The 21,316-nt window shown below is 42.8% G+C and overlaps 21 non-coding genes across 21 annotated transcripts; all 21 read left to right on the top strand.

The window, feature by feature from the left end:
- The first annotated feature begins 686 nt into the window (after positions 1-686).
- Positions 687-769, top strand: TRNAL-UAG (transfer RNA leucine (anticodon UAG)). Its single transcript has one exon. It is a non-coding gene; the product is annotated as a tRNA-Leu (tRNA).
- A 632-nt stretch (positions 770-1,401) lies between these two features.
- On the top strand, positions 1,402-1,484 carry TRNAL-CAG (transfer RNA leucine (anticodon CAG)). The gene has a single exon. It is a non-coding gene; the product is annotated as a tRNA-Leu (tRNA).
- A 189-nt stretch (positions 1,485-1,673) lies between these two features.
- Positions 1,674-1,756, top strand: TRNAL-AAG (transfer RNA leucine (anticodon AAG)). The gene has a single exon. It is a non-coding gene; the product is annotated as a tRNA-Leu (tRNA).
- A 2,012-nt stretch (positions 1,757-3,768) lies between these two features.
- On the top strand, positions 3,769-3,851 carry TRNAL-AAG (transfer RNA leucine (anticodon AAG)). The gene has a single exon. It is a non-coding gene; the product is annotated as a tRNA-Leu (tRNA).
- Positions 3,852-4,877: 1,026 nt separating this feature from the next.
- TRNAL-UAG (transfer RNA leucine (anticodon UAG)) lies at positions 4,878-4,960 on the top strand. The gene has a single exon. It is a non-coding gene; the product is annotated as a tRNA-Leu (tRNA).
- Positions 4,961-5,864: 904 nt separating this feature from the next.
- Positions 5,865-5,947, top strand: TRNAL-AAG (transfer RNA leucine (anticodon AAG)). Its single transcript has one exon. It is a non-coding gene; the product is annotated as a tRNA-Leu (tRNA).
- Positions 5,948-6,973: 1,026 nt separating this feature from the next.
- On the top strand, positions 6,974-7,056 carry TRNAL-UAG (transfer RNA leucine (anticodon UAG)). The gene has a single exon. It is a non-coding gene; the product is annotated as a tRNA-Leu (tRNA).
- A 632-nt stretch (positions 7,057-7,688) lies between these two features.
- TRNAL-CAG (transfer RNA leucine (anticodon CAG)) lies at positions 7,689-7,771 on the top strand. Its single transcript has one exon. It is a non-coding gene; the product is annotated as a tRNA-Leu (tRNA).
- Positions 7,772-7,960: 189 nt separating this feature from the next.
- TRNAL-AAG (transfer RNA leucine (anticodon AAG)) lies at positions 7,961-8,043 on the top strand. Its single transcript has one exon. It is a non-coding gene; the product is annotated as a tRNA-Leu (tRNA).
- Positions 8,044-9,069: 1,026 nt separating this feature from the next.
- On the top strand, positions 9,070-9,152 carry TRNAL-UAG (transfer RNA leucine (anticodon UAG)). The gene has a single exon. It is a non-coding gene; the product is annotated as a tRNA-Leu (tRNA).
- A 905-nt stretch (positions 9,153-10,057) lies between these two features.
- TRNAL-AAG (transfer RNA leucine (anticodon AAG)) lies at positions 10,058-10,140 on the top strand. The gene has a single exon. It is a non-coding gene; the product is annotated as a tRNA-Leu (tRNA).
- Positions 10,141-11,165: 1,025 nt separating this feature from the next.
- Positions 11,166-11,248, top strand: TRNAL-UAG (transfer RNA leucine (anticodon UAG)). The gene has a single exon. It is a non-coding gene; the product is annotated as a tRNA-Leu (tRNA).
- A 905-nt stretch (positions 11,249-12,153) lies between these two features.
- Positions 12,154-12,236, top strand: TRNAL-AAG (transfer RNA leucine (anticodon AAG)). Its single transcript has one exon. It is a non-coding gene; the product is annotated as a tRNA-Leu (tRNA).
- Positions 12,237-15,357: 3,121 nt separating this feature from the next.
- TRNAL-UAG (transfer RNA leucine (anticodon UAG)) lies at positions 15,358-15,440 on the top strand. Its single transcript has one exon. It is a non-coding gene; the product is annotated as a tRNA-Leu (tRNA).
- Positions 15,441-16,072: 632 nt separating this feature from the next.
- Positions 16,073-16,155, top strand: TRNAL-CAG (transfer RNA leucine (anticodon CAG)). Its single transcript has one exon. It is a non-coding gene; the product is annotated as a tRNA-Leu (tRNA).
- A 189-nt stretch (positions 16,156-16,344) lies between these two features.
- On the top strand, positions 16,345-16,427 carry TRNAL-AAG (transfer RNA leucine (anticodon AAG)). The gene has a single exon. It is a non-coding gene; the product is annotated as a tRNA-Leu (tRNA).
- A 1,026-nt stretch (positions 16,428-17,453) lies between these two features.
- On the top strand, positions 17,454-17,536 carry TRNAL-UAG (transfer RNA leucine (anticodon UAG)). Its single transcript has one exon. It is a non-coding gene; the product is annotated as a tRNA-Leu (tRNA).
- Positions 17,537-18,168: 632 nt separating this feature from the next.
- Positions 18,169-18,251, top strand: TRNAL-CAG (transfer RNA leucine (anticodon CAG)). The gene has a single exon. It is a non-coding gene; the product is annotated as a tRNA-Leu (tRNA).
- A 189-nt stretch (positions 18,252-18,440) lies between these two features.
- On the top strand, positions 18,441-18,523 carry TRNAL-AAG (transfer RNA leucine (anticodon AAG)). Its single transcript has one exon. It is a non-coding gene; the product is annotated as a tRNA-Leu (tRNA).
- Positions 18,524-19,549: 1,026 nt separating this feature from the next.
- TRNAL-UAG (transfer RNA leucine (anticodon UAG)) lies at positions 19,550-19,632 on the top strand. Its single transcript has one exon. It is a non-coding gene; the product is annotated as a tRNA-Leu (tRNA).
- Positions 19,633-20,536: 904 nt separating this feature from the next.
- TRNAL-AAG (transfer RNA leucine (anticodon AAG)) lies at positions 20,537-20,619 on the top strand. Its single transcript has one exon. It is a non-coding gene; the product is annotated as a tRNA-Leu (tRNA).
- Positions 20,620-21,316: the final 697 nt, after the last annotated feature.

Genomic DNA, 21,316 nt, shown 5'->3' with positions numbered 1-21,316 from the left:
CACAAATGATAGAGCGAGTGAGTGAGATGGGGTGTTGAGGAAGGAGAGACTGAAACAAAGACAGAGTGAGTGAACGGCAGGTAGGCATAGAAGAGGAGACTAGAAGTGAAAGTGACTTGCTTTTCCCTGCTCTTGACCTCCCACCCATCTCAAACCAATCACAAACATACCTTCTATGCAACGTTGGTATGCAGAACTTCACTCCTCAGCCAGTGAGGGTGAGTCCCAAGCCAGGGGCTAGAGAGCAAAAGAATGGATGTGCTCAGACGTTCCTTGCTAGGGACAGTTGATCTGAAACAAGGCCTGCTCTCTTGTTTCCAGCAAGGATCTAGTATTTCTGCATGAATCTGCAAGGCACATTGACAGCATAAATTTGCATAAACTGCCCCACCTTCTGCCTTCCTACTTCCTGAGCAGTAGTTGTTTGTGTATAAAGAGAGAGGTCGCAGGCAAGATAATTTTGTGAGTAGGATACAGAACCCTAAATAGCTGGTGAGAGTTATAAGTTATTCTAAAAGCATAAAAACAGTACACCTGTGAAATGAAATGCTTTCATATGTGATCTTCTGTGTATATTGTCCTGTGCAAAAAGTTGCACCTTGTGTTTGAAGGTTGAAATTATTTCAAGCTTGCATGGACGCAGAAATTTATGAGTGACTTTTATACATTTCTTAGGACTCTTCACTGTCAGGATGGCCGAGTGGTCTAAGGCGCTGTGTTTAGGCTGCAGTCTCCTCTGGAGGCGTGGGTTCGAATCCCACTTCTGAAATGACTTTTGGAGATATAATCTTCTTCATCAGGATAACATCTGATGGAAGTTGCATCTGTTCGTCTTCACCTGGGACGTTATTCCGTCCTCGTCTAGTCAAGAGAGCTTGGGTTTCTCATATAATTCTGTTGTACAAAGTCTTGCTGATAAAGTGCAATCCTTACCAAATGAGCTTAGGACCCATGTAAGAGCTCATCTAGAAGAGTCATGCTCTTGTATTCCCTTGCCAGACAGGCCATGCAAATTTGGAAGAATGCCAAGCACCTGGTAGACAGCTGTACTCCAGCACACTTACAGCAATGTCCTCAGGGCTGTGATCAGGGGCTGCTTAGATTTGCGTATTCCACCCTATGTTGTGACATTGAGCTCCCTTGTTGAATTTGCTTTAGTCAGCCAAGATGTGGCTGTTGACTCAATTTCAAAGCAGCTTTGGGCCGTTCAAGTGGCTGGTGAATAGCACTTTCTTTTTGTACGCTTTAAAGGTCTAAAGAGTTCTTCATAGGTACTGCTCTGTATGGATTGTTCAAAGATCTGTTGGAAATGCTTATAATGGGATAAATAAATTGAGGGCATGCCTTTTCGGTACCAAACTTGCATGGCTGTCTGGCTTGTGGAAGGTGCTGCAAATGCAAGTCAGGATGGCCGAGTGGTCTAAGGCGCTGCGTTCAGGTCGCAGTCTCTTCTGGAGGCGTGGGTTCAAATCCCACTTCTGACAAACCTGTGTTTAATCTTCTTTTTTCTTGAGGGAGAAAATCAGATCATTTCCCTCACATGGGCTTATATGGTTGTCTTTTTGGAAAACTGCAGTGAGTTTTTTTCTTGCTATAGCCACTCATGGCCTAAGATGTGTGTTTTTTTTGTTCACACTATCTTTCTCACTATGTAGATGAACAAGCAACATGTGGTCAGGATGGCCGAGTGGTCTAAGGCGCTGCGTTAAGGCCGCAGTCTCTCCTGGAGGCGTGGGTTCGAATCCCACTTCTGACAAAACTTTAAGTCCATTTTGTCTCTGCGTTCCTTCAGAATCTCAGCTAAAAATTGGCAGTGCATATAATATCTGAATAAGTACCAAACTTCAGTTTCAACTGCAAATGAATTTGCCCAATTCTGTCTTCAAGCTCGTATAATATTCTTCTAGCACTAGTGGTGTTTTATGTGTTTTTTGGGGGTGCCTAAAAAATCCCTTTTATTGAAGAAATGGCTTACATTCAGTCTTGTGATATTTTTGGTTTCCAATAAGTAGATTTTTAATTTTATGTAACCTCATTTTCTAATGATCCATTCAAGAGATGTTTCCACTATGAAATGAAGAGCAAGGGGAAAGAGCACAAATGATAGAGCCAGTGAGTGAGATGGGGTGTTGAGGAAGGAGAGAATGAAACAAAGACAGAGTGAGTGAACGGCAGGTAGGCATAGAAGAGGAGACTAGAAGTGAAAGTGACTTCCTTTTCCCTGCTCTTGACCTCCCACCCATCTCAAACCAATCACAAACATACCTTCTATGCAACGTTGGTATGCAGAACTTCACTCCTCAGCCAGTGAGGGTGAGTCCCAAGCCAGGGGCTAGAGAGCAAAAGAATGGATGTGCTCAGACGTTCCTTGCTAGGGACAGTTGATCTGAAACAAGGCCTGCTCTCTTGTTTCCAGCAAGGATCTAGAAATTCTGCATGAATCTGCAAGGCACATTGACAGCATAAATTTGCATAAACTGCCCCACCTTCTGCCTTCCTACTTCCTGAGCAGTAGTTGTTTGTGTATAAAGAGAGAGGTCGCAGGCAAGATAATTTTGTGAGTAGGATACAGAACCCTAAATAGCTGGTGAGAGTTATAAGTTATTCTAAAAGCATAAAAACAGTACACCTGTAAAATGAAATGCTTTCATATGTGATCTTCTGTGTTTATTGTCCTGTGCAAAAAGTTGCACCTTGTGTTTGAAGGTTGAAATTATTTCAAGCTTGCATGGACGCAGAAATTTATGAGTGACTTTTATACATTTCTTAGGACTCTTCACTGTCAGGATGGCCGAGTGGTCTAAGGCGCTGTGTTTAGGCTGCAGTCTCCTCTGGAGGCGTGGGTTAGAATCCCACTTCTGAAATGACTTTTGGAGATATAATCTTCTTCATCAGGATAACATCTGATGGAAGTTGCATCTGTTCGTCTTCACCTGGGACGTTATTCCGTCCTCGTCTAGTCAAGAGAGCTTGGGTTTCTCATATATTTCTGTTGTACAAAGTCTTGCTGATAAAGTGCAATCCTTACCAAATGAGCTTAGGACCCATGTAAGAGCTCATCTAGAAGAGTCATGCTCTTGTATTCCCTGGCCAGACAGGCCATGCAAATTTGGAAGAATGCCAAGCACCTGGTAGACAGCTGTACTCCAGCACACTTACAGCAATGTCCTCAGGGCTGTGATCAGGGGCTGCTTAGATTTGCGTATTCCACCCTATGTTGTGACATTGAGCTCCCTTGTTGAATTTGCTTTAGTCAGCCAAGATGTGGCTGTTGACTCAATTTCAAAGCAGCTTTGGGCCGTTCAAGTGGCTGGTGAATAGCACTTTCTCTTTGTACGCTTTAAAGGTCTAAAGAGTTCTTCATAGGTACTGCTCTGTATGGATTGTTCAAAGATCTGTTGGAAATGCTTATAATGGGATAAATAAATTGAGGGCATGCCTTTTCGGTACCAAACTTGCATGGCTGTCTGGCTTGTGGAAGGTGCTGGAAATGCAAGTCAAGATGGCCGAGTGGTCTAAGGCGCTGCATTCAGGTCGCAGTCTCTTCTGGAGGCGTGGGTTCAAACCCCACTTCTGACAAACCTGTGTTTAATCTTCTTTTTTCTTGAGGGAGAAAATCAGATCATTTCCCTCACATGGGCTTATATGGTTGTCTTTTTGGAAAAGTGCAGTGAGTTTTTTTCTTTCTATAGCCACTTATGGCCTAAGATGTGTGTTTTTTTTGTTCACACTATCTTTCTCTCTATGTAGATGGACAAGCAACATGTGGTCAGAATGGCCGAGTGGTCTAAGGCGCTGCGTTAAGGCCGCAGTCTCTCCTGGAGGCGTGGGTTCGAATGCCACTTCTGACAAAAATTTAAGTCCATTTTGTCTCTGCGTTCCTTCAGAATCTCAGGTAAAAATTGGCAGTGCATATAATATCTGAATAAGTACCAAACTTCAGTTTCAACTGCAAATGAATTAGCCCAATTCTGTCTTCAAGCTCTTATAATATTCTTCTAGCACTAGTGGTGTTTTATGTGTTTTTTGGGGGGTGCCTAAAAAATCCCTTTTATTGAAGAAATGGCTTACATTCAGTCTTGTGATATTTTTGGTTTCCAATAAGTAGATTTTTAATTTTATGTAACCTCATTTTCCAATGATCCATTCAAGTGATGTTTCCACTATGAAATGAAGAGCAAGGGGAAAGAGCACAAATGATAGAGCGAGTGAGTGAGATGGGGTGTTGAGGAAGGAGAGAATGAAACAAAGACAGAGTGAGTGAACGGCAGGTAGGCATAGAAGAGGAGACTAGAAGTGAAAGTGACTTGCTTTTCCCTGCTCTTGACCTCCCACCCATCTCAAACCAATCACAAACATACCTTCTATGCAACGTTGGTATGCAGAACTTCACTCCTCAGCCAGTGAGGGTGAGTCCCAAGCCAGGGGCTAGAGAGCAAAAGAATGGATGTGCTCAGACGTTCCTTGCTAGGGACAGTTGATCTGAAACAAGGCCTGCTCTCTTGTTTCCAGCAAGGATCTAGAAATTCTGCATGAATGTGCAAGGCACATTGACAGCATAAATTTGCATAAACTGCCCCACCTTCTGCCTTCCTACTTCCTGAGCAGTAGTTGTTTGTGTATAGAGAGAAAGGTCGCAGGCAAGGTAATTTTGTGAGTAGGATACAGAACCCTAAATAGCTGGTGAGAGGTATAAGTTATTCTAAAAGCATAAAAACAGTACACCTGTGAAATGAAATGCTTTCATATGTGATCTTCTGTGTTTATTGTCCTGTGCAAAAAGTTGCACCTTGTGTTTGAAGGTTGACATTATTTCAAGCTTGCATGGACGCAGAAATTTCTGAGTGACTTTTATACATTTCTTAGGACTCTTCACTGTCAGGATGGCCGAGTGGTCTAAGGCGCTGTGTTTAGACTGCAGTCTCCTCTGGAGGCGTGGGTTCGAATCCCACTTCTGAAATGACTTTTGGAGATATAATCTTCTTCATCAGGATAACATCTGATGGAAGTTGCATCTGTTCGTCTTCACCTGGGACGTTATTCCGTCCTCGTCTAGTCAAGAGAGCTTGGGTTTCTCACATATTTCTGTTGTACAAAGCCTTGCTGATAAAGTGCAATCCTTACCAAATGAGCTTAGGACCCATGTAAGAGCTCATCTAGAAGAGTCATGCTCTTGTATTCCCTGGCCAGACAGGCCATGCAAATTTGGAAGAATGCCAAGCACCTGGTAGACAGCTGTACTCCAGCACACTTACAGCAATGTCCTCAGGGCTGTGATCAGGGGCTGCTTAGATTTGCGTATTCCACCCTATGTTGTGACATTGAGCTCCCTTGTTGAATTTGCTTTAGTCAGCCAAGATGTGGCTGTTGACTCAATTTCAAAGCAGCTTTGGGCCGTTCAAGTGGCTGGTGAATAGCACTTTCTCTTTGTACGGTTTAAAGGTCTAAAGAGTTCTTCATAGGTACTGCTCTGTATGGATTGTTCAAAGATCTGTTGGAAATGCTTATAATGGGATAAATAAATTGAGGGCATGCCTTTTCGGTACCAAACTTGCATGGCTGTCTGGCTTGTGGAAGGTGCTGCAAATGCAAGTCAGGATGGCCGAGTGGTCTAAGGCGCTGCGTTCAGGTAGCAGTCTCTTCTGGAGGCGTGGGTTCAAATCTCACTTCTGACAAACCTGTGTTTAATCTTCTTTTTTCTTGAGGGAGAAAATCAGATCATTTCCCTCACATGGGCTTATATGGTTGTCTTTTTGGAAAAGTGCAGTGAGTTTTTTTCTTGCTATAGCCACTCATGGCCTAAGATGTGTGTTTTTTTTGTTCACACTATCTTTCTCACTATGTAGATGAACAAGCAACATGTGGTCAGGATGGCCGAGTGGTCTAAGGCGCTGCGTTAAGACCGCAGTCTCTCCTGGAGGCGTGGGTTCGAATCCCACTTCTGACAAAACTTAAAGTCCATTTTGTCTCTGCGTTCCTTCAGAATCTCAGATAAAAATTGGCAGTGCATATAATATCTGAATAAGTACCAAACTTCAGTTTCAACTGCAAATGAATTTGCCCAATTCTGTCTTCAAGCTCGTATAATATTCTTCTAGCACTAGTGGTGTTTTATGTGTTTTTTGGGGGGTGCCTAAAAAATCCCTTTTATTGAAGAAATGGCTTACATTCAGTCTTGTGATATTTTTGGTTTCCAATAAGTAGATTTTTAATTTTATGTAACCTCATTTTCTAATGATCCATTCAAGAGATGTTTCCACTATGAAATGAAGAGCAAGGGGAAAGAGCACAAATGATAGAGCGAGTGAGTGAGATGGGGTGTTGAGGAAGGAGAGAATGAAACAAAGACAGAGTGAGTGAACGGCAGGTAGGCATAGAAGAGGAGACTAGAAGTGAAAGTGACTTGCTTTTCCCTGCTCTTGACCTCCCACCCATCTCAAACCAATCACAAACATACCTTCTATGCAACGTTGGTATGCAGAACTTCACTCCTCAGCCAGTGAGGGTGAGTCCCAAGCCAGGGGCTAGAGAGCAAAAGAATGGATGTGCTCAGACGTTCCTTGCTAGGGACAGTTGATCTGAAACAAGGCCTGCTCTCTTGTTTCCAGCAAGGATCTAGAAATTCTGCATGAATGTGCAAGGCACATTGACAGCATAAATTTGCATAAACTGCCCCACCTTCTGCCTTCCTACTTCCTGAGCAGTAGTTGTTTGTGTATAGAGAGAAAGGTCGCAGGCAAGGTAATTTTGTGAGTAGGATACAGAACCCTAAATAGCTGGTGAGAGGTATAAGTTATTCTAAAAGCATAAAAACAGTACACCTGTGAAATGAAATGCTTTCATATGTGATCTTCTGTGTTTATTGTCCTGTGCAAAAAGTTGCACCTTGTGTTTGAAGGTTGAAATTATTTCAAGCTTGCATGGACACAGAAATTTCTGAGTGACTTTTATACATTTCTTAGGACTCTTCACTGTCAGGATGGCCGAGTGGTCTAAGGCGCTGTGTTTAGGCCGCAGTCTCCTCTGGAGGCGTGGGTTCGAATCCCACTTCTGAAATGACTTTTGGACATATAATCTTCTTCATCAGGATAACATCTGATGGAAGTTGCTTCTGTTCGTCTTCACCTGGGACGTTATTCTGTCCTCGTCTAGTCAAGAGAGCTTGGGTTTCTCATATATTTCTGTTGTACAAAGTCTTGCTGATAAAGTGCAATCCTTACCAAATGAGCTTATGACCCATGTAAGAGCTCATCTAGAAGAGTCATTCTCTTGTATTCCCTGGCCAGACAGGCCATACAAATTTGGAAGAATGCCAAGCACCTGGTAGACAGCTGGACTCCAGCACACTTACAGCAATTTCCTCAGGGCAGTGATCAGGGGCTGCTTAGATTTGCGAATTCCACCCTATGTTGTGACATTGAGATCCCTTGTTGAATTTGCTTTAGTCAGCCAAGATGTGGCTATTGACTCAATTTCAAAGCAGCTTTGGGCCGTTCAAGTGGCTGGTGAAGAGCACTTTCTCTTTGTACTCATTAAAGGTCTAAAGAGTTCTTCATAGGTACTGCTCTGTATGGATTGTTCAAAGATCTGTTGGAAATGCTTATAATGGGATAAATAAATTGAGGGCATGCCTTTTCGGTACCCCACTTGCATGGCTGTCTGGCTTGTGGAAGGTGCTGCAAACGCAAGTCAGGATGGCCGAGTGGTCTAAGGCGCTGCGGTCAGGTCGCAGTCTCTTCTGGAGGCGTGGGTTCAAATCCCACTTCTGACAAACCTGTGTTTAATCTTCTTTTTTCTTGAGGGAGAAAATCAGATCATTTCCCTCACATGGGCTTATATGGTTGTCTTTTTGGAAAACTGCAGTGAGTTTTTTTCTTGCTATAGCCACTCATGGCCTAAGATGTGTGTTTTTTTTGTTCACACTATCTTTCTCACTATGTAGATGAACAAGCAACATGTGGTCATGATGGCCGAGTGGTCTAAGGCGCTGCGTTAAGGCCGCAGTCTCTCCTGGAGGCGTGGGTTCGAATCCCACTTCTGACAAAACTTTAAGTCCATTTTGTCTCTGCGTTCCTTCAGAATCTCAGCTAAAAATTGGCACTGCATATAATATCTGAATAAGTACCAAACTTCAGTTTCAACTGCAAATGAATTTGCCCAATTCTGTCCTCAAGCTCGTATAATATTCTTCTAGCACTAGTGGTGTTTTATGTGTTTTTTGGGGGGTGCCTAAAAAATCCCTTTTATTGAAGAAATGGCTTACATTCAGTTTTGTGATATTTTTGGTTTCCAATAAGTAGATTTTTAATTTTATGTAACCTCATTTTCTAATGATCCATTCAAGAGATGTTTCCACTATGAAATGAAGAGCAAGGGGAAAGAGCACAAATGATAGAGCCAGTGAGTGAGATGGGGTGTTGAGGAAGGAGAGAATGAAACAAAGACAGAGTGAGAGAATGGCAGGTAGGCATAGAAGAGGAGACTAGAAGGGAAGGTGACTTGCTTTTCCCTGCTCTTGACCTCACACCCATCTCAAACCAATCACAAACATACCTTCTATGCAACGTTGGTATGCAGAACTTCACTCCTCAGCCAGTGAGGGTGAGTCCCAAGCCAGGGGCTAGAGAGCAAAAGAATGGATGTGCTCAGACGTTCCTTGCTAGGGACAGTTGATCTGAAACAAGGCCTGCTCTCTTGTTTCCAGCAAGGATCTAGAAATTCTGCATGAATCTGCAAGGCACATTGACAGCATAAATTTGCATAAACTGCCCCACCTTCTGCCTTCCTACTTCCTGAGCAGTAGTTGTTTGTGTATAAAGAGAGAGGTCGCAGGCAAGATAATTTTGTGAGTAGGATACAGAACCCTAAATAGCTGGTGAGAGTTATAAGTTATTCTAAAAGCATAAAAACAGTACACCTGTGAAATGAAATGCTTTCATATGTGATCTTCTGTGTATATTGTCCTGTGCAAAAAGTTGCACCTTGTGTTTGAAGGTTGAAATTATTTTAAGCTTGCATGGACGCAGAAATTTATGAGTGACTTTTATACATTTCTTAGGACTCTTCGCTGTCAGGATGGCCGAGTGGTCTAAGGCGCTGTGTTTAGGCTGCAGTCTCCTCTGGAGGCGTGGGTTCAAATCCCACTTCTGAAATGACTTTTGGAGATATAATCTTCTTCATCAGGATAACATCTGATGGAAGTTGCATCTGTTCGTCTTCACCTGGGACGTTATTCCGTCCTCGTCTAGTCAAGAGAGCTTGGGTTTCTCATATATTTCTGTTGTACAAAGTCTTGCTGATAAAGTGCAATCCTTACCAAATGAGCTTAGGACCCATGTAAGAGCTCATCTAGAAGAGTCATGCTCTTGTATTCCCTTGCCAGACAGGCCATGCAAATTTGGAAGAATGCCAAGCACCTGGTAGACAGCTGTACTCCAGCACACTTACAGCAATGTCCTCAGGGCTGTGATCAGGGGCTGCTTAGATTTGCGTATTCCACCCTATGTTGTGACATTGAGCTCCCTTGTTGAATTTGCTTTAGTCAGCCAAGATGTGGCTGTTGACTCAATTTCAAAGCAGCTTTGGGCCGTTCAAGTGGCTGGTGAATAGCACTTTCTCTTTGTACGCTTTAAAGGTCTAAAGAGTTCTTCATAGGTACTGCTCTGTATGGATTGTTCAAAGATCTGTTGGAAATGCTTATAATGGGATAAATATATTGAGGGCATGCCTTTTCGGTACCAAACTTGCATGGCTGTCTGGCTTGTGGAAGGTGCTGCAAATGCAAGTCAGGATGGCCGAGTGGTCTAAGGTGCTGCGTTCAGGTCGCAGTCTCTTCTGGAGGCGTTTGTTCAAATCCCACTTCTGACAAACCTGTTTTTAATCTTCTTTTTTCTTGAGGGAGAAAATCAGATCATTTCCCTCACATGGGCTTATATGGTTGTCTTTTTGGAAAACTGCAGTGAGTTTTTTTCTTGCTATAGCCACTCATGGCCTAAGATGTGTGTTTTTTTTTGTTCACACTATCTTTCTCACTATGTAGATGAACAAGCAACATGTGGTCAGGATGGCCGAGTGGTCTAAGGCGCTGCGTTAAGGCCGCAGTCTCTCCTGGAGGCGTGGGTTCGAATCCCACTTCTGACAAAACTTTAAGTCCATTTTGTCTCTGCGTTCTTTCAGAATCTCAGCTAAAAATTGGCAGTGCATATAATATCTGAATAAGTACCAAACTTCAGTTTCAACTGCAAATGAATTTGTCCAATTCTGTCTTCAAGCTCGTATAATATTCTTCTAGCACTAGTGGTGTTTTATGTGTTTTTTGGGGGTGCCTAAAAAATCCCTTTTATTGAAGAAATGGCTTACATTCAGTCTTGTGATATTTTTGGTTTCCAATAAGTAGATTTTTAATTTTATGTAACCTCATTTTCTAATGATCCATTCAAGAGATGTTTCCACTATGAAATGAAGAGCAAGGGGAAAGAGCACAAATGATAGAGCCAGTGAGTGAGATGGGGTGTTGAGGAAGGAGAGAATGAAACAAAGACAGAGTGAGAGAATGGCAGGTAGGCATAGAAGAGGAGACTAGAAGGGAAGGTGACTTGCTTTTCCCTGCTCTTGACCTCACACCCATCTCAAACCAATCACAAACATACCTTCTATGCAACGTTGGTATGCAGAACTTCACTCCTCAGCCAGTGAGGGTGAGTCCCAAGCCAGGGGCTAGAGAGCAAAAGAATGGATGTGCTCAGACGTTCCTTGCTAGGGACAGTTGATCTGAAACAAGGCCTGCTCTCTTGTTTCCAGCAAGGATCTAGAAATTCTGCATGAATCTGCAAGGCACATTGACAGCATAAATTTGCATAAACTGCCCCACCTTCTGCCTTCCTACTTCCTGAGCAGTAGTTGTTTGTGTATAAAGAGAGAGGTCGCAGGCAAGATAATTTTGTGAGTAGGATACAGAACCCTAAATAGCTGGTGAGAGTTATAAGTTATTCTAAAAGCATAAAAACAGTACACCTGTGAAATGAAATGCTTTCATATGTGATCTTCTGTGTATATTGTCCTGTGCAAAAAGTTGCACCTTGTGTTTGAAGGTTGAAATTATTTCAAGCTTGCATGGACGCAGAAATTTATGAGTGACTTTTATACATTTCTTAGGACTCTTCGCTGTCAGGATGGCCGAGTGGTCTAAGGCGCTGTGTTTAGGCTGCAGTCTCCTCTGGAGGCGTGGGTTCAAATCCCACTTCTGAAATGACTTTTGGAGATATAATCTTCTTCATCAGGATAACATCTGATGGAAGTTGCATCTGTTCGTCTTCACCTGGGACGTTATTCCGTCCTCGTCTAGTCAAGAGAGCTTGGGTTTCTCATATATTTCTGTTGTACAAAGTCTTGCTGATAAAGTGCAATCCTTACCAAATGAGCTTAGGACCCATGTAAGAGCTCATCTAGAAGAGTCATGCTCTTGTATTCCCTTGCCAGACAGGCCATGCAAATTTGGAAGAATGCCAAGCACCTGGTAGACAGCTGTACTCCAGCACACTTACAGCAATGTCCTCAGGGCTGTGATCAGGGGCTGCTTAGATTTGCGTATTCCACCCTATGTTGTGACATTGAGCTCCCTTGTTGAATTTGCTTTAGTCAGCCAAGATGTGGCTGTTGACTCAATTTCAAAGCAGCTTTGGGCCGTTCAAGTGGCTGGTGAATAGCACTTTCTCTTTGTACGCTTTAAAGGTCTAAAGAGTTCTTCATAGGTACTGCTCTGTATGGATTGTTCAAAGATCTGTTGGAAATGCTTATAATGGGATAAATATATTGAGGGCATGCCTTTTCGGTACCAAACTTGCATGGCTGTCTGGCTTGTGGAAGGTGCTGCAAATGCAAGTCAGGATGGCCGAGTGGTCTAAGGTGCTGCGTTCAGGTCGCAGTCTCTTCTGGAGGCGTTTGTTCAAATCCCACTTCTGACAAACCTGTTTTTAATCTTCTTTTTTCTTGAGGGAGAAAATCAGATCATTTCCCTCACATGGGCTTATATGGTTGTCTTTTTGGAAAACTGCAGTGAGTTTTTTTCTTGCTATAGCCACTCATGGCCTAAGATGTGTGTTTTTTTTTGTTCACACTATCTTTCTCACTATGTAGATGAACAAGCAACATGTGGTCAGGATGGCCGAGTGGTCTAAGGCGCTGCGTTAAGGCCGCAGTCTCTCCTGGAGGCGTGGGTTCGAATCCCACTTCTGACAAAACTTTAAGTCCATTTTGTCTCTGCGTTCTTTCAGAATCTCAGCTAAAAATTGGCAGTGCATATAATATCTGAATAAGTACCAAACTTCAGTTTCAACTGCAAATGAATTTGTCCAATTCTGTCTTCAAGCTCGTATAATATTCTTCTAGCACTAGTGGTGTTTTATGTGTTTTTTGGGGGTGCCTAAAAAATCCCTTTTATTGAAGAAATGGCTTACATTCAGTCTTGTGATATTTTTGGTTTCCAATAAGTAGATTTTTAATTTTATGTAACCTCATTTTCTAATGATCCATTCAAGAGATGTTTCCACTATGAAATGAAGAGCAAGGGGAAAGAGCACAAATGATAGAGCCAGTGAGTGAGATGGGGTGTTGAGGAAGGAGAGAATGAAACAAAGACAGAGTGAGTGAACGGCAGGTAGGCATAGAAGAGGAGACTAGAAGTGAAAGTGACTTGCTTTTCCCTGCTCTTGACCTCCCACCCATCTCAAACCAATTACAAACATACCTTCTATGCAACGTTGGTATGCAGAACTTCACTCCTCAGCCAGTGAGGGTGAGTCCCAAGCCAGGGGCTAGAGAGCAAAAGAATGGATGTGCTCAGACGTTCCTTGCTAGGGACAGTTGATCTGAAACAAGGCCTGCTCTCTTGTTTCCAGCAAGGATCTAGAAATTCTGCATGAATCTGCAAGGCACATTGACAGCATAAATTTGCATAAACTGCCCCACCTTCTGCCTTCCTACTTCCTGAGCAGTAGTTGTTTGTGTATAAAGAGAGAGGTCGCAGGCAAGATAATTTTGTGAGTAGGATACAGAACCCTAAATAGCTGGTGAGAGTTATAAGTTATTCTAAAAGCATAAAAACAGTACACCTGTGAAATGAAATGCTTTCATATGTGATCTTCTGTGTTTATTGTCCTGTGCAAAAAGTTGCACCTTGTGTTTGAAGGTTGAAAATATTTCAAGCTTGCATGGACGCAGAAATTTATGAGTGACTTTTATACATTTCTTAGGACTCTTCACTGTCAGGATGGCCGAGTGGTCTAAGGCGCTGTGTTTAGGCTGCAGTCTCCTCTGGAGGCGTGGGTTAGAATCCCACTTCTGAAATGACTTTTGGAGATATAATCTTCTTCATCAGGATAACATCTCATGGAAGTTGCATCTGTTCGTCTTCACCTGGGACGTTATTCCGTCCTCGTCTAGTCAAGAGAGCTTGGGTTTCTCATATATTTCTGTTGTACAAAGTCTTGCTGATAAAGTGCAATCCTTACCAAATGAGCTTAGGACCCATGTAAGAGCTCATCTAGAAGAGTCATGCTCTTGTATTCCCTGGCCAGACAGGCCATGCAAATTTGGAAGAATGCCAAGCACCTGGTAGACAGCTGTACTCCAGCACACTTACAGCAATGTCCTCAGGGCTGTGATCAGGGGCTGCTTAGAATTGCGTATTCCACCCTATGTTGTGACATTGAGCTCCCTTGTTGAATTTGCTTTAGTCAGCCAAGATGTGGCTGTTGACTCAATTTCAAAGCAGCTTTGGGCCGTTCAAGTGGCTGGTGAACAGCACTTTCTCTTTGTACGCTTTAAAGGTCTAAAGAGTTCTTCATAGGTACTGCTCTGTATGGATTGTTCAAAGATCTGTTGGAAATGCTTATAATGGGATAAATAAATTGAGGGCATGCCTTTTCGGTACCAAACTTGCATGGCTGTCTGGCTTGTGGAAGGTGCTGGAAATGCAAGCCAAGATGGCCGAGTGGTCTAAGGCGCTGCATTCAGGTCGCAGTCTCTTCTGGAGGCGTGGGTTCAAATCCCACTTCTGACAAACCTGTGTTTAATCTTCTTTTTTCTTGAGGGAGAAAATCAGATCATTTCCCTCACATGGGCTTATATGGTTGTCTTTTTGGATAAGTGCAGTGAGTTTTTTTCTTTCTATAGCCACTTATGGCCTAAGATGTGTGTTTTTTTTGTTCACACTATCTTTCTCTCTATGCAGATGGACAAGCAACATGTGGTCAGGATGGCCGAGTGGTCTAAGGCGCTGCGTTAAGGCCGCAGTCTCTCCTGGAGGCGTGGGTTCGAATGCCACGTCTGACAAAACTTTAAGTCCATTTTGTCTCTGCGTTCCTTCAGAATCTCAGGTAAAAATTGGCAGTGCATATAATATCTGAATAAGTACCAAACTTCAGTTTCAACTGCAAATGAATTAGCCCAATTCTGTCTTCAAGCTCTTATAATATTCTTCTAGCACTAGTGGTGTTTTATGTGTTTTTTGGGGGGTGCCTAAAAAATCCCTTTTATTGAAGAAATGGCTTACATTCAGTCTTGTGATATTTTTGGTTTCCAATAAGTAGATTTTTAATTTTATGTAACCTCATTTTACAATGATCCATTCAAGTGATGTTTCCACTATGAAATGAAGAGCAAGGGGAAAGAGCACAAATGATAGAGCGAGTGAGTGAGATGGGGTGTTGAGGAAGGAGAGAATGAAACAAAGACAGAGTGAGTGAACGGCAGGTAGGCATAGAAGAGGAGACTAGAAGTGAAAGTGACTTGCTTTTCCCTGCTCTTGACCTCCCACCCATCTCAAACCAATCACAAACATACCTTCTATGCAACGTTGGTATGCAGAACTTCACTCCTCAGCCAGTGAGGGTGAGTCCCAAGCCAGGGGCTAGAGAGCAAAAGAATGGATGTGCTCAGACGTTCCTTGCTAGGGACAGTTGATCTGAAACAAGGCCTGCTCTCTTGTTTCCAGCAAGGATCTAGAAATTCTGCATGAATGTGCAAGGCACATTGACAGCATAAATTTGCATAAACTGCCCCACCTTCTGCCTTCCTACTTCCTGAGCAGTAGTTGTTTGTGTATAGAGAGAAAGGTCGCAGGCAAGGTAATTTTGTGAGTAGGATACAGAACCCTAAATAGCTGGTGAGAGGTATAAGTTATTCTAAAAGCATAAAAACAGTACACCTGTGAAATGAAATGCTTTCATATGTGATCTTCTGTGTTTATTGTCCTGTGCAAAAAGTTGCACCTTGTGTTTGAAGGTTGAAATTATTTCAAGCTTGCATGGACGCAGAAATTTCTGAGTGACTTTTATACATTTCTTAGGACTCTTCACTGTCAGGATGGCCGAGTGGTCTAAGGCGCTGTGTTTAGACTGCAGTCTCCTCTGGAGACGTGGGTTCGAATCCCACTTCTGAAATGACTTTTGGAGATATAATCTTCTTCATCAGGATAACATCTGATGGAAGTTGCATCTGTTCGTCTTCACCTGGGACGTTATTCCGTCCTCGTCTAGTCAAGAGAGCTTGGGTTTCTCACATATTTCTGTTGTACAAAGCCTTGCTGATAAAGTGCAATCCTTACCAAATGAGCTTAGGACCCATGTAAGAGCTCATCTAGAATAGTCATGCTCTTGTATTCCCTGGCCAGACAGGCCATGCAAATTTGGAAGAATGCCAAGCACCTGGTAGACAGCTGTACTCCAGCACACTTACAGCAATGTCCTCAGGGCTGTGATCAGGGGCTGCTTAGATTTGCGTATTCCACCCTATGTTGTGACATTGAGCTCCCTTGTTGAATTTGCTTTAGTCAGCCAAGATGTGGCTGTTGACTCAATTTCAAAGCAGCTTTGGGCCGTTCAAGTGGCTGGTGAATAGCACTTTCTCTTTGTACGGTTTAAAGGTCTAAAGAGTTCTTCATAGGTACTGCTCTGTATGGATTGTTCAAAGATCTGTTGGAAATGCTTATAATGGGATAAATAAATTGAGGGCATGCCTTTTCGGTACCAAACTTGCATGGCTGTCTGGCTTGTGGAAGGTGCTGGAAATGCAAGTCAAGATGGCCGAGTGGTCTAAGGCGCTGCGTTCAGGTCGCAGTCTCTTCTGGAGGCGTGGGTTCAAATCCCACTTCTGACAAACCTGTGTTTAATCTTCTTTTTTCTTGAGGGAGAAAATCAGATCATTTCCCTCACATGGGCTTATATGGTTGTCTTTTTGGAAAAGTGCAGTGAGTTTTTTTCTTGCTATAGCCACTTATGGCCTAAGATGTGTGTTTTTTTTGTTCACACTATCTTTCTCACTATGTAGATGGACAAGCAACATGTGGTCAGGATGGCCGAGTGGTCTAAGGCGCTGCGTTAAGGCCGCAGTCTCTCCTGGAGGCGTGGGTTCGAATGCCACTTCTGACAAAACTTTAAGTCCATTTTGTCTCTGCGTTCCTTCAGAATCTCAGGTAAAAATTGGCAGTGCATATAATATCTGAATAAGTACCAAACTTCAGTTTCAACTGCAAATGAATTTGCCCAATTCTGTCTTCAAGCTCTTATAATATTCTTCTAGCACTAGTGGTGTTTTATGTGTTTTTTGGGGGGTGCCTAAAAAATCCCTTTTATTGAAGAAATGGCTTACATTCAGTCTTGTGATATTTTTGGTTTCCAATAAGTAGATTTTTAATTTTATGTAACCTCATTTTCCAATGATCCATTCAAGTGATGTTTCCACTATGAAATGAAGAGCAAGGGGAAAGAGCACAAATGATAGAGCGAGTGAGTGAGATGGGGTGTTGAGGAAGGAGAGAATGAAACAAAGACAGAGTGAGTGAACGGCAGGTAGGCATAGAAGAGGAGACTAGAAGTGAAAGTGACTTGCTTTTCCCTGCTCTTGACCTCCCACCCATCTCAAACCAATCACAAACATACCTTCTATGCAACGTTGGTATGCAGAACTTCACTCCTCAGCCAGTGAGGGTGAGTCCCAAGCCAGGGGCTAGAGAGCAAAAGAATGGATGTGCTCAGACGTTCCTTGCTAGGGACAGTTGATCTGAAACAAGGCCTGCTCTCTTGTTTCCAGCAAGGGTCTAGAAATTCTGCATGAATGTGCAAGGCACATTGACAGCATAAATTTGCATAAACTGCCCCACCTTCTGCCTTCCTACTTCCTGAGCAGTAGTTGTTTGTGTATAGAGAGAAAGGTCGCAGGCAAGGTAATTTTGTGAGTAGGATACAGAACCCTAAATAGCTGGTGAGAGGTATAAGTTATTCTAAAAGCATAAAAACAGTACACCTGTGAAATGAAATGCTTTCATATGTGATCTTCTGTGTTTATTGTCCTGTGCAAAAAGTTGCACCTTGTGTTTGAAGGTTGAAATTATTTCAAGCTTGCATGGACGCAGAAATTTCTGAGTGACTTTTATACATTTCTTAGGACTCTTCACTGTCAGGATGGCCGAGTGGTCTAAGGCGCTGTGTTTAGACTGCAGTCTCCTCTGGAGGCGTGGGTTCGAATCCCACTTCTGAAATGACTTTTGGAGATATAATCTTCTTCATCATGATAACATCTGATGGAAGTTGCATCTGTTCGTCTTCACCTGGGACGTTATTCCGTCCTCGTCTAGTCAAGAGAGCTTGGGTTTCTCACATATTTCTGTTGTACAAAGCCTTGCTGATAAAGTGCAATCCTTACCAAATGAGCTTAGGACCCATGTAAGAGCTCATCTAGAAGAGTCATGCTCTTGTATTCCCTGGCCAGACAGGCCATGCAAATTTGGAAGAATGCCAAGCACCTGGTAGACAGCTGTACTCCAGCACACTTACAGCAATGTCCTCAGGGCTGTGATCAGGGGCTGCTTAGATTTGCGTATTCCACCCTATGTTGTGACATTGAGCTCCCTTGTTGAATTTGCTTTAGTCAGCCAAGATGTGGCTGTTGACTCAATTTCAAAGCAGCTCTGGGCCGTTCAAGTGGCTGGTGAATAGCACTTTCTCTTTGTACGGTTTAAAGGTCTAAAGAGTTCTTCATAGGTACTGCTCTGTATGGATTGTTCAAAGATCTGTTGGAAATGCTTATAATGGGATAAATAAATTGAGGGCATGCCTTTTCGGTACCAAACTTGCATGGCTGTCTGGCTTGTGGAAGGTGCTGGAAATGCAAGTCAAGATGGCCGAGTGGTCTAAGGCGCTGCGTTCAGGTCGCAGTCTCTTCTGGAGGCGTGGGTTCAAATCCCACTTCTGACAAACCTGTGTTTAATCTTCTTTTTTCTTGAGGGAGAAAATCAGATCATTTCCCCCACATGGGCTTATATGGTTGTCTTTTTGGAAAAGTGCAGTGAGTTTTTTTCTTGCTATAGCCACTTATGGCCTAAGATGTGTGTTTTTTTTGTTCACACTATCTTTCTCACTATGTAGATGAACAAGCAACATGTGGTCAGGATGGCCGAGTGGTCTAAGGCGCTGCGTTAAGGCCGCAGTCTCTCCTGGAGGCGTGGGTTCGAATCCCACTTCTGACAAAACTTTAAGTCCATTTTGTCTCTGCGTTCCTTCAGAATCTCAGCTAAAAATTGGCAGTGCATATAATATCTGAATAAGTACCAAACTTCAGTTTCAACTGCAAATGAATTTGCCCAATTCTGTCCTCAAGCTCGTATAATATTCTTCTAGCACTAGTGGTGTTTTATGTGTTTTTTGGGGGGTGCCTAAAAAATCCCTTTTATTGAAGAAATGGCTTACATTCAGTCTTGTGATATTTTTGGTTTCCAATAAGTAGATTTTTAATTTTATGTAACCTCATTTTCTAATGATCCATTCAAGAGATGTTTCCACTATGAAATGAAGAGCAAGGGGAAAGAGCACAAATGATAGAGCCAGTGAGTGAGATGGGGTGTTGAGGAAGGAGAGAATGAAACAAAGACAGAGTGAGTGAACGGCAGGTAGGCATAGAAGAGGAGACTAGAAGTGAAAGTGACTTGCTTTTCCCTGCTCTTGACCTCCCACCCATCTCAAACCAATCACAAACATACCTTCTATGCAACGTTGGTATGCAGAACTTCACTCCTCAGCCAGTGAGGGTGAGTCCCAAGCCAGGGGCTAGAGAGCAAAAGAATGGATGTGCTCAGACGGTACTTGCTAGGGACAGTTGATCTGAAACAAGGCCTGCTCTCTTGTTTCCAGCAAGGATCTAGAAATTCTGCATGAATGTGCAAGGCACATTGACAGCATAAATTTGCATAAACTGCTCCACCTTCTGCCTTCCTACTTCCTGAGCAGTAGTTGTTTGTGTATAGAGAGAAAGGTCGCAGGCAAGGTAATTTTGTGAGTAGGATACAGAACCCTAAATAGCTGGTGAGAGTTATAAGTTATTATAAAAGCATAAAAACAGTACACCTGTAAAATGAAATGCTTTCATATGTGATCTTCTGTGTTTATTGTCCTGTGCAAAAAGTTGCACCTTGTGTTTGAAGGTTGAAATTATTTCAAGCTTGCATGGACGCAGAAATTTATGAGTGACTTTTATACATTTCTTAGGACTCTTCACTGTCAGGATGGCCGAGTGGTCTAAGGCGCTGTGTTTAGGCTGCAGTCTCCTCTGGAGGCGTGGGTTCGAATCCCACTTCTGAAATGACTTTTGGAGATATAATCTTCTTCATCAGGATAACATCTGATGGAAGTTGCATCTGTTCGTCTTCACCTGGGACGTTATTCCGTCCTCGTCTAGTCAAGAGAGCTTGGGTTTCTCATATATTTCTGTTGTACAAAGTCTTGCTGATAAAGTGCAATCCTTATCAAATGAGCTTAGGACCCATGTAAGAGCTCATCTAGAAGAGTCATGCTCTTGTATTCCCTGGCCAGACAGGCCATGCAAATTTGGAAGAATGCCAAGCACCTGGTAGACAGCTGTACTCCAGCACACTTACAGCAATGTCCTCAGGGCTGTGATCAGGGGCTGCTTAGATTTGCGTATTCCACCCTATATTGTGACATTGAGCTCCCTTGTTGAATTTGCTTTAGTCAGCCAAGATGTGGCTGTTGACTCAATTTCAAAGCAGCTTTGGGCCGTTCAAGTGGCTGGTGAATAGCACTTTCTCTTTGTACGGTTTAAAGGTCTAAAGAGTTCTTCATAGGTACTGCTCTGTATGGATTGTTCAAAGATCTGTTGGAAATGCTTATAATGGGATAAATAAATTGAGGGCATGCCTTTTCGGTACCAAACTTGCATGGCTGTCTGGCTTGTGGAAGGTGCTGCAAATGCAAGTCAGGATGGCCGAGTGGTCTAAGGCGCTGCGTTCAGGTAGCAGTCTCTTCTGGAGGCGTGGGTTCAAATCTCACTTCTGACAAACCTGTGTTTAATCTTCTTTTTTCTTGAGGGAGAAAATCAGATCATTTCCCTCACATGGGCTTATATGGTTGTCTTTTTGGAAAAGTGCAGTGAGTTTTTTTCTTGCTATAGCCACTTATGGCCTAAGATGTGTGTTTTTTTTGTTCACACTATCTTTCTCACTATGTAGATGGACAAGCAACATGTGGTCAGGATGGCCGAGTGGTCTAAGGCGCTGCGTTAAGGCCACAGTCTCTCCTGGAGACGTGGGTTCGAATCCCACTTCTGACAAAACTTTAAGTCCATTTTGTCTCTGCGTTCCTTCAGAATCTCAGCTAAAAATTGGCAGTGCATATAATATCTGAATAAGTACCAAACTTCAGTTTCAACTGCAAATGAATTTGCCCAATTCTGTCTTCAAGCTCTTATAATATTCTTCTAGCACTAGTGGTGTTTTATGTGTTTTTTGGGGGGTGCCTAAAAAATCCCTTTTATTGAAGAAATGGCTTACATTCAGTCTTGTGATATTTTTGGTTTCCAATAAGTAGATTTTTAATTTTATGTAACCTCATTTTCTAATGATCCATTCAAGAGATGTTTCCACTATGAAATGAAGAGCAAGGGGAAAGAGCACAAATGATAGAGCGAGTGAGTGAGATGGGGTGTTGAGGAAGGAGAGAATGAAACAAAGACAGAGTGAGTGAACGGCAGGTAGGCATAGAAGAGGAGACTAGAAGTGAAAGTGACTTGCTTTTCCCTGCTCTTGACCTCCCACCCATCTCAAACCAATCACAAACATACCTTCTATGCAACGTTGGTATGCAGAACTTCACTCCTCAGCCAGTGAGGGTGAGTCCCAAGCCAGGGGCTAGAGAGCAAAAGAATGGATGTGCTCAGACGTTCCTTGCTAGGGACAGTTGATCTGAAACAAGGCCTGCTCTCTTGTTTCCAGCAAGGATCTAGAAATTCTGCATGAATGTGCAAGGCA

Source organism: Lissotriton helveticus, chromosome 8, assembly GCF_964261635.1.
Source record: "Lissotriton helveticus chromosome 8, aLisHel1.1, whole genome shotgun sequence".
Lineage (NCBI taxonomy): Eukaryota > Metazoa > Chordata > Amphibia > Caudata > Salamandridae > Lissotriton > Lissotriton helveticus.
Note: the sequence above shows the minus strand (reverse complement) of the source record. Positions and strands in the feature narration are given on the sequence as shown.